Genomic DNA, 12,013 nt, shown 5'->3' with positions numbered 1-12,013 from the left:
GGACACAGCTACCAAAATCTTAAACCTGCCTGGCCCAAAAGTGTTATATGCTGGCTGTACGTTGCTTCAGTCAGCAGTCTAGTCACTGCATCCTGCACAGGCAGCAGCTTCTATATCAAACTCAAGTGGAACCCCATATGGTGTGCATTGCAGTGATCCAATCATGAAGTTACCATCTGCAACCAGCACTGATAATAACAGGTTCAGCACCAGCTGAGTGTCCCTGGGAGAACATTCCATGATGAGGGAGCCTAACCCTAACCCGCCTCCACTTGCCAGCTATCTCTCTTCTGCAGGTGGCAGCACATCTGAGATGGGTGCACATCTTAATGAACTGTCAGGTACCTATATGAGTAGGTGATTCTGCAGATACCCTAGTCCTAAACTGAATGGAACATTATAGGTTCAAACCAGCGTTTGAGTTGTATTTAGAATAAAGCAGAAGTTAGTAAAAATATTTTACTACTAGCGAGCTGTGTATCAGTAAGTAATCTGGTTGCACGATTCTGAGGTTTGAAGTTTCTGAATAGCTTTCAAAGGCAGCCCACACACAATGCAATATGTTATGTAATGTATTTACATAAGCTACTTTAACAATGCTTAAAGCTAATGCTGCATAAAGTTATTTTTCCTGCTCTGCTGGGGTTTTTGGAGGGTAGGGGAGAGGTAGAAGCACTCACAGTTATGAATAGTTTTTCAGTGAATAGTTTTATTTGCAATGAATAGTTTTTTCACCCCCACAAGTCTGTATATTATGTAATAGTTTACTTTGCAAACAAGAAGGTGACATTGTCCTCCCCTCCCCAAGTCAGTTACGGAGTGACTTGCCACAAAGTCTATGGAAACCCTCTTCAACATTTGCTGGCTCAGTAACAACAACAATATAAGCAATGCCAATGTGGTATAGTGGTTAGAGTGTTGGACCTAGGACCTGGGAAAACAGGGTTCAAATTCCCACTCAGCCATGAAGCTTACTGGATGATTTGGGGCCAATCACTGCCTCTCAGCCTAACCTACCTCACATGGTTTTTGCTGAGATTAATTGAGAAGAGGGAGAAATGTGCGTGCTACCTTGAACTTCTTGGAGGAAAAAGGTAGGATATGAATGCAATAAGTAAACATCCTGTTTTTCTGTCCTTAAGGAGACATGTTTATGTAAAACCAAACAAACAATAGGGCACATATTTCAACTGTAGAATCTAAGGACACTGGAACATTACTCATTTAATCCTGTGGGTTCACAACATTAAAATGCTTGGGCTTGTGAGCTACCCTACAGGGTGAATATCTTCTTTTAAACTAGAGGTTGCTGTGGATGGGGCATGTTATAAGAACCTACAAAGACTGGATTAGGAACTAGATTACCTGCATCCAATTTCAAAGCTGTAACAAAGTGTCATCATACCTTTTGTTTTGCCACTTAATCTCCGCCAGTGGTTTTGAATAATTGAGGTGCAGTTAGCTACGCAAGGAAGAGAAGCCTGCTACGAAGCCCTGACAAACTATCAAGAGAACCTTTGCAGTCCTCAGCATCGCTAGCCTTATCAAAGTGAGGTGGTTGGACGGCAGCAGCAAATCCATCAAAGCCAGATGCTCTTCCCACGCACAGCATTAGCTGTTCAACCCTAGGCCTGCCCTGGGGTGAACTGCTCAGTAATATACCTGGGCAGATGGTAGCTTTCAGAGACCGGAAGGTAGTTTGAGGGGCTGCCACTACCCATTTGTGCACATATTTATTTTTATCGTTGCTCTTCTGTGGTCTTTGGCCAAACCAGTGTGGCATGTGTCATATTACTTTTAAGCTGCACACTGGAAAAGTTGAAGCTATTTCACCAAAGACATAACTTTTGCTAGAATAGAATAGAATAGAATAGAATTTATTATTTATACCCCACCCATCTGGCTGGGTTTCCCCAGCTACTCTGGGCAGCTTCCAACTGAGTATTAAAATATAATTAAAAAATTAATGTCTGTTAAACATTAAAAGCTTCCCTAAAGAGGACTACCTTCAGATGTCTTCTAAAAGTTTGGTAGTTGTTGTTCTCTTTGACATCTGGTGGGAGGGCGTCCACAGGGCGGGTGCCACTACCGAGAAGCCCTCTGCCTGGTTCCCTGTAACTTGGCTTCTCGCAGTGAGGGAACCGCCAGAAGGCCCTCAGCGCTGGACCTCAGGTATATGCTGTTATATGCCATCCCCAATCTCTGCCGGCTGGTGACAAGATTCCATGGGGTTCCAGGTGCTCACCCAGGGTTTGTGTTTCCATCAGAAAATTAAGGCAGAGTGGAAGCTTATTATTGACACACATTAACACCCGAGTCTACTGTGAAGAGTGTTCCCAGCATTTGCATGGCAGGAGTCCTTTGTTGCTCTCCTAAGAGAAGAGGAAACCCCAAGGGAAGAAGGCTCAGAGCTCAAGGATTGGTGGTGGGGAGACAATGAGGGAGAAGAGGGAGAAGACTGGGAGGAAGTGTCGGAAGAGGCAACGGGGCTTAGTGAGCTGGGAGAGTCTGTGGCAGAGAGACAGAGATGAGTCTGGCTAGTGAAGAAGCATGGGTGTCTCCCAGAAACAGGAGAGGCATGAGGAGAGCAGCTGAGAAGTTACCAGTAATTCACACAGGTCCCATCTCAGACTGCTTGGGGGAAACTCTGGAAAGGAGGGGACTTAGGAAGCTGTGGGAAGGCAGGTACATTCAGTCTCAGCAACTGCCTCATGGGGGTTCTAAAAACTATGCCAGGCATAGGCAAACTCTGCCCTCCAGATGTTTTGGGACTACAACTCCCATGATCGCTAGCTAAGAGAACCAAAGGTCAGGGATGATGGGAATTGTGTTCCCAAAACATCTGGAGGGCCGAGTTTGCCTATGCCCAAACTATGCTTTAGGGCCAGAGCTGTATAATTTAACAGCTTGTTCCTCGCAGAAGGTTTTTTTCTGTCCTCTATGTTGAGACCACGCCTTTGGCTTATTTGGATATAACATTTGCTAAGATTGTCATATGTTGTTCATTGTGTATTACGTTGCTTATTGCTTTGTTTGTAAATGGAAAATCTTTCCTCATAAAAATATTGCATAGGACCCAATGCATTATTACTATCAAAAAGTAAATATGTGATTTATAAGGTGATCTTATCTGTTTCCACTGCTGAGGAAAAAATAGGTAAAAGTATGAACAGGAAAATGTGGTGCTATTTGAATTCTGAAAATTGTGGTAATCTCTTTATTATCCTATAGATTTTTTAAAAAAATTAAAATCCAGCTGTGGATTTTTGACCTTATACACTTTACTATATTCAAATATGTATGGAATTTCATTTTGTGATGACTTTTGGTTTTAAGGAAATACAACCAACATAATCCTAAGGGTCTAATTCTGTATTTACTTACTCAGAGTAGCCTCACTGAATTTACTTCTCAGGCAGCATGTACAGGATTGCACTTCGAATATATTAATTTAAGTATGATTAAAATTGCTTTTCCTGCTGATTTGTTTTGGTATGCATTGGGTTGATTAGGTACTTCTTGGCTTCATGCTAGCAATTGTTACTTGCTTTCGTTTTCTGCTTATTGTAGCAAATAAGACATCTGGGGATGAGTCATGCGCAGAAAAAAAGAAGCATCTAGAATCCATTTGCTTTCTTAAAACTGCATGTGCATCTAGGACAAGTACGACTTGCATTTTTCTGTCAGAGCAGAGATATTTATATAAATGAAAGGTCATAAGCTCCTTGTGCTGAATTAAGCCACACTGTCTTTGGGACAATGGCAAAATAAGGAGACATGAATGGCATACTTCAGCAAAAATGAACATAATATAGGAGAGTGAGTGAGAGAGAGAGCGAGAGAGAGAGAGAGAGAGAGAGAGAGAGAGAGAATGCTTTATTACCACTGGTGTATATGTGTGAATTGTTTTGATCCTATTGGTTTTAAATTTTAAAGCCTGGGAAGTCTGGGATGAGCTTCATTGTTGTTAACATGTCCATGAATTAAGACCTTCATTTGAGACTCTTCTCCATTTGACAGTTAAGTGGTGGCTACCATAGAGAGGCCTTTTCTGCAGCAACATCCTGGTGGTGGGATTCTCTTCCTAGACAAACTTGCCCCATTCTGTCATTGGCATCTTTCAGTCTGCCAGGCATATTTGCACAATTGTTTCTAATAGTACTTCCTTGTCATTGTGTCTATGGGTTGTAGACCCATGAAATTAATGGATGTGATTGACTTACTCATTTTGGGGAAAAAAATTATAAACATAATAAAATCACATATTTTATCACATTGCATGCTAAAATTACATGTGTGGGTAGGGCTGCCTAAACAAAAAAACCTCTTAGCAGGTACCCATAACAATACAGCAAAGGCACTTGCCTAATATTAATGTTCCAAAGAGCTACAATGAAAATTGTGTGGAAATTGTGGAGGGGGGAAAAAGCAGTTTCTCAGGTTGAAGTGGCTGAGTGGGCACGTATTAGGTAAGGCAAACCTTCAAGTAATGTGATCCAAAGTGGTTGAGGACAATTTCACTTCAATCATCAGATAATAATAATAATAATAATAATAATAATAATAATAATAATAATAATTTATTTATTTATTATACCCCGCCTATCTGGCTGGGTTTCCCCAGCCACTCTGGGTGGCTTCCAACAGAATATTAAAATACAATACCCTTACCCCTTATGTGCCACAACCACTTCAATCTACAATTGTTAATCTGTGACCTTGAAGGCTTTTAAAAGGAACTAGTTGAGTAAAAAAATAAAATACAAATATCTCAAATCTCTAAATTCATAACAGATATTTGGAATCTTTGGAACCAGTCTGATTTGAGAGCTACTGTGATACACCCAGGAATAGCTCAGTCGGTAGAGCATGCGACTCTTCATCTCAGGGTTGTGGGTTCGAACCTCACATTGGGCAAAAGAGAATCCTGTGTTGCAAGGGGCTGGACTAGATGATCCTTGTTGCCCCTTCCAACTCTACAATTCTGTAGTCTAACATGGTGCCCTCCAGATGTTGTTGCTGTACCATGGTTTTATTTGCTATGAAATTGTTGGCAGTGAAATGGCTGCGCTGCCACCTTGGCACAGTTTGCCCTACCCATCCCTGGCATAGAGGCAGGGAGATCATGTCATTTCTGTGACCCAGGTGGGAGGGTGACTGCTCCCCTTATAGTGACCAGCCCACCTACCCTGTGAGCAGTTGCCTTCCAGGGCTGAGTGGGAATATTTTTGATCACCTTTAGTTGATCTTGGTGTGCCCCTTTTCATCTGCTCTGCACTGTTCTGGTTTGGGGTGTGTGGCTCTAATTGGCTTAAGCTTACTGTCACAACTTAGCATTTAGGGTGGGCTGGGAATTAATTTTAATATGAGATGTCCCTGCAGGAGCCTCCTTGGCAGTAGGCATAAAACAGGGAATCAGGGCACCTCCCTCAGCTTATCTTCATGGTGAGTTGAGTTAGGAATGCGAACCTTGCCTAGGTTTAAAACAGATGATGTGGTTCGAGCTAGAGGTTATTGCCCAAGACCAGAGACAAGAGCCACTGCATGCCCTTCATGGTCTGTGCCAATTCCCTGTCTACAGTTATTCATTCTGCCTTGCTGCAATATCTTTAATAAGTTGTGATCTTCACACCAAATGCCAGTCTTGTGAGTCTTTACTCCAGACAGGGGTATGCAGGCAATGCTAGCTGTATTATCTGATTTTTAGAAAAGGGAGGATGTTGCCAGATTTTGCTCCTGGTCAGAGAACATGGCCAAATGGAATCATTGCTACTTGGTTCAGAAAGCAAGCCTGACTATAGAGCTCAGTGAGCTTAACCAGTTACAGTCCCCTTCAATCCCCTGGAAGATGGGCTACTGAGTTGCAAACTGGGAATCCCTGAGCCCTGGGGTGGCAATCCCCCTTATGTTGGTGTGAAGGGATGGTGGTGGACAGGTACACACATATTTTTCCTTGGCCTGATGCAAAAAGGCTGGCTTGGGCTTATGACCAATTCATGCATAAAAGGTAAAGGGACCCCTGACCATTAGGTCCAGTTGCGGCCGACTCTGGGGTTGTGTCGCTCATCTCGCTTTATTGGCGGAGGGAGCCGGCATACAGCTTCCGGGTCATGTGGCCAGCATAACTAAGCCGCCTCTGGCGAATCAGAGCAGCACACGGAAGCACCGTTTACCTTCCTGCCAGAGTGGTACCTATTTATCTACTTGCACTTTGACATGCTTTTGAACTGCTAGGTTGACAGGAGCAGGGATCGAGCAACAGGAGCTCACCCTGTTGCGGGGATTCAAACTGCCAACCTTCTGATTGGCAAGTCCTAGGCTCTGTGGTTTAACCCACAGCATCACCCGCGTTCCTAATTCATGCATACTTGGATATTTATGTTTTGCCCTTATAAATCAGTGCATATTCTGACAATGTCTTTATTGCTTTCTGTGTAACCTGCCTTGTAACTTCCTTAGCTGAAGCCATTTTAGGAAAGGAGTTGAGAATCTCAATTGAACACATCCTCCGTTCAATTGAATATGCTTTGTGGATTTCATTACTTTCTCAATTTATTAAAGGGATGACTTTATCTTCATTTCCGCCTTTCTGATATATTTGTTATAGCCCATCTCCTTAATAACTTTGGCTGAACAATTCACTCTGCCTTTGGCTGCCCTTCTCCTTTTGCCTGCAGCACTAATTCACACTCCACTGCATATATTTTTTATTGCTCGCTTCGCCTCAATTTCCTTTGCAGCTTAAAAAAAACCCACCCTCTCAAATCCTTGACCCGTCCATTATTGTTCCACGTTTTTATGATTCACTTCACTGTTCATGTTCAACACTCTTCTGGAATGCCATTCAAGAAAATTAATCTTGATTTTTGTTGTTGATATTACAATTAAAGTTATATAGGAAGCATTTTCACCTGTGAGGTCTTGCTAATGACTTAGGAGGCGGAAGACGAAAAACTATTGGTCTTAGCTAACTATATCATAATTGGACTGGTCAAATTAAATAATGTCAAGCAAGGAAAAGCAGCCGATTGAAAGTAGCTAATTGAAAGTGCCCATAATTTTACATATCCGTGAAAGACATTGCATTTTTGAGAAATGATGGATTGTGGTCAAGAAGACAAGTTTCACGTGTCACCTAAGCCATGAATGCATCAGTGCTCTGAGATTTTGTGATGAGCAGCTGGAGATGGAAAAGGAATTTTATTAATAAATAAATGTAAGAATTAAATAGTTGAATAATTAAGTAAGTTGTCTTGCAGGCTCATTTCCCCATGTATAAAAGGATAATCTACACACTTTCACCCCAGAGTGTTTGAAGCTAGACATAAAACTGGACTCTCTCTCTCTCTCTCTCTCTCTCTCTCTCTCTCTCTCTCTCTCTCTCTCTCTCTCTCGTATACAAACTGCAATGTCTGCTATCAAGCCCATTTAACCATTCTTCATATCTTGAATTCTAGATGCTAAAACTTGCTGTGCCAACATGTAAGTGTGTAGCCCAAGCTTAATGCCCCCAAAGGTGGTGTTATGACATATTTTGCAGTAATATTAAAATCAGGGAGACATGTAAGCAAAGAGGCAAAATAACTGGGGCTGATTGCCCTTTCACTTCTTTTCTCAGGCATATTAATGAAACGCGCAGTTGACATTATCATCACATTATACATCAACATGTATTCAACTTGTGAACTGCTGTGGCTTTCAGATTACTACTTACCATGATTCCTGCTTTATATTGTATGCTGTACTTGTTTTGCATTCAGATATGAAAAACTGATGCAGGTACAAGGTAGGGGGAAGAGATATAACAGTCCAACTATGGATATTGCCAACCAGTATAGGAAAAGGAATAAGGCTTGCACTGCCTGTTCATCTCCTCCATCTTCAGCATCACAAGGGAGTGAAAAGACACATATATTAGAATATATCATTTCTGAGAACTCAAACACAATATGATGGAGCCTTAGGCTGCAATCATAACCCTACTTATCTGAGGTGCAGCAGGACTGAATTCAATAGCACTTACTTCTAAGTAGACATGATTAGTCTTACACTGTTAGGGCTGCATGTCAAAGCATGGAAATCAGTTGACTTAGTCAGGGCTGTCAGTGCTATCCCCAACCATGTTCTACTCAGCAGTAAGTCCCACTGAGGCTTAGTCCCAGGTAAGGAGGCTAGGACTGCAGTCTATGGGTTGCATCTGGTGGTGTCTGCTATAGGCTCTGCTACAGCAATGCCTCCATACACAAACATTGGGATACTATCCATCCCCCCATACCTACTGAAGCTTTCTGCACCATGTCTCATTTTTTTCTCGAGAGCCCCCGAACCTTGAGAAGCAGCTTTTCAGGGTGGGCGTAAGTGGGAAAATATTTGACACAAGTGCAATGCCCAGACTTGCCAAAGGGTGGGCCCTTCAGAAATGCAGTTCTGCTCACTTCCTGCTCCTTCTTTCTGCCCACTTCACTTGCTCCCAAAGTCTCTGCTATAAAAGGCCCCTGTTACCCTGACAACCTCTTCCTCCAAATTCTTCTGTTTCTGTCCAGTCCTCAGCTGGGGGAAAGGACAATGGTCAATTGTGCTTCATGGCCCTGTACTTAGTTCTCCTTGTGTTCTTAATGGCATCAATATTGGAAGTCTCCTGAACAGGAAAATAGGTTCAGTCTGTATTTTTCACTGGCCTGGCATCTTCCCATCATACTCTAAAAAAAGAGCTAAATTCTACCCCTTTACTAAACTTAGAATTTGGTGTGTCTGCCCTGCCCCCATTCATAACAATACACTGGATTGCATTGATAGCAATCTCTTAAGAGTATAAAATACAATTTTATAATGGTTATAATAACCAGGGTCAAGACGACTGAATATTTAAGCTGTCAAAATACTTTGTTATGGCAGCAGTCCTGGAAGCATTTGCCAAGTGCTTACCCCATAATAAGCTGATAGTCATGTGCCTTTGGGATCTCAATCCACACAGCACTGATTAATTTATTTATGCATTTATTTCACAGCATTTTTAGCCCACCCATCATCAACAGATCTCAGGCCAGGTTGTTACCAGGTCATTTCAAAGCAATGGGGATACATCCTCATTAAATGAGAGCTGATAAAAATACAGAGTTAAAACCACCAACACCCCCTTTTAATAAGCATCTTCCAACCTGTTACTGGCAGTGCTGCTGAGAAATGATATTTACAAACAGGTACTGCAAAAAGCAACTTAAAAGAACATCAGACAGTTTTCCAGCCAAGAGTTAACTCAAGAAGAGGGATCAATAAAACGGTGTGTTTGTGAGATGAGGAACCATGCCCAGAAAGATTTTGCTCCAGCTGCTTAGGAAACCAGACCTCAAACCAAGAAGAAGCAGATATAGCTACAATATCTAAAACAGAAAGAAAAAAGCGCTAAACACCAGCAAAATGTATTAAATGTATGGACCGGAAGACTTTAATTTATTAAACAACATACAAAAGTTAAATAAAACCAACAAGATAAAGGCATTCAAATGACAACCATAAAAAACAACCTCAGGGCAGGAAATAACTGGATTTGAGTTAATCTCTAGACCAAGGTAAGAGTGCTTACAATCGATTTTGCTATTTAAAGGTAGACTTCCCCCAATCATGCATAGTGTATGAGGTTTGTTCATGGTTTATTTTTAATAGCAAAATGGATGCACAGGTGAGGTTGCTGAACTGGACTCCCAACCTGCTGCTTGTTTCCCCTCCAAGGACTTTTGCCCAGATACTTCCTGTATCAGAGTTAGTGGGGAAGGGCTATAGCACAGTGGTAAAGCATGTGCTTTGCCTGCAGAAGGCCACAGGTTCAATTCTGGTATCTCCAGGTATAGCTGGGGATATTCCCTGACTGAAACATGGCCAGCCTTGGATACTATCCTGTGCTGGGAGGTGCCATTTGCTGTTCTGCCGCAGGCCAGTCCTGGCATCCAGACATTGATCAGGTGCAAATCTGCTGAGTTCTCAAGGCTGCATTGAGTGCTCTCAGCCTACCTGATAGAAGACACCATTCCTCTGCTTTTCCAGACAAACCTGTTATCAAACTGAAGTTTTGCTTATATACCAATGAATGAGATTAATCACATATAATTACATATATGATTTCCATTGGACTTTATTAATTTTTCTTTTTGGTTTTATGTCTTCACTGCATCCTGATTTTTGTAAGTTACCTTGAGGTGCCTTTCAGAACATTTTGAATTAAATATAATCAGCAGAATAAGGGCATTTCTCATGCAGTATTTACTAAGTTGCGGGCAATTCTACCAACTTGCAAGCTTCCTCTTTCTGGTCTCCTATCAATTGTAGGTCACTTGGATTAAACGGGTCCAGACTGAGTAGTGTCTTATCCAGAAAAATATTGCTATTTTTAACCAGGTAATTAAATTAGCTGGTCATCCGTTGAGAAGTAAAAGAAGATTATCTTTGTCTGTGATGGTTCCAGGCTTCTATTTTGTCCAGTGCTGCCATTTCACTTGAAAAATGAATTCTGCAATATTTTTCACGTTTTTGTTTCAAAAATAAAAAATGCTTGATGGCAATGCTTAGCTGTACATTATTTGTATTTTCTAAAACATATATAAAACCCACTATTTCCTCCATGCTTTACCTGCAAGTTCGCAGGGCTTTGTGTAACAAGGATTCTGTTAAGTCCATCTCACTGACTCTCTGGTGGGCATCAAGCCATTTAGGATTGGGAATACAAAAAAACAGCCCAGCCATTCCAGATCAAGGGATTGAGATGAACTGATTGGCTATATCCAGTGTTTGCTTTGCCTTAGTAAAAAGTGTTTATGGCTGTGCAAGTTATAGGAACACAGGAAGTTGTTTTATGCTGAGTGAGATCATTGGTCCCTATAGTCCAGTGCTGTTCACACCAGGGGCCCAATAGGGACATGAGACTGGCCCATTTGGCCTACATGATGGCTTTCAGCTACCCACACTCACCTGTCATTTCAAGTGCTATCACGTGACTTCAGATGTGTGACAGATAAGCCCTGTTGAGGGCAGCCGGAGCTACCAAGTGCATTCCTGATTGTTCCTTGTCAGTCTGGTTTGCATGTGACACTGTTTGAATTCCAAGCTTGAGTGCAAGCCCTGCTGCAGTTGGCTCTGCTTTGGAGCTCTCAGTCAGAGCTTGCCGCTTGAGCTGATCCATGTATAAGGCAAGTCCCACTTTCAGCAGGAATCTTCAGCAGGAATAGGCCTGGCTTGAATTCAAGGAAAGGAAGAATCTTGCATCCCTGTTTCCTTTGCAACCATCACTTCAGAGCCCGGGCTGAGAAAGAAGAAAGGAAGAAGATACTTTCTTTGAAGTTCAATCACATGCCAACCTGTCAAAAATAACCCATGGAAGATGGGCTAGTTCTGGATTCCATCCATTTCTCTAACCCTGGTTTAAACTGTCTGACAGCAGCTCTCCATGCTTTCAAGAAGGGAAATTCCCAGTCCTAACTGGTGATGCCAGGGACTGAATCTCAGGTTGATCTGCATGCAAAGCAGAAGCTCTACTACTGAGCTTCAATGATAGAAGTGTACAAATCTCCTGTGGTAGGGAGGGTAATCAATCTTCCCTAGCTATTTAAGTCTCCTTCCTCCCTGATAAGCTGTTGCCGAGGGTTGGGAGGACTCTTTGGGCAGAACAGCATATGATGCAGAGCTTGGTGTGCAGTGGCTTGTGTGATCAGTGGCACTTCCTCCTGTGTCATCATTGGATACAACTTAATGACGTCTCCTTCCCAGGACCCTGGCATACACATTCCTTCCACAAATAGCACTGGTTGTCTACACAGCTGTGGCACAGATAGAAAGTGTTTTCATCTCTTCTTTGGAACTGGGTGCCTCACTTTTATAATAACAGAGAGTTACAAATATCGGGTTGTTTTTTTTAATGAGCCCCTCCCTTCTAAAATCTATGGTAAATCTTATTTTAGAATTCTGCTATCAGAAATGAGTAATTACACCAATGCATAGGGGAAAGAAATCTCTGTAACCCTGT

The sequence above is a fragment of the Podarcis melisellensis genome, assembly GCF_964234715.1.
Source record: "Podarcis melisellensis genome assembly, chromosome: 9".
Classification (NCBI taxonomy): Eukaryota; Metazoa; Chordata; class Lepidosauria; order Squamata; family Lacertidae; genus Podarcis; species Podarcis melisellensis.
This window is presented reverse-complemented; position numbering follows the sequence as displayed.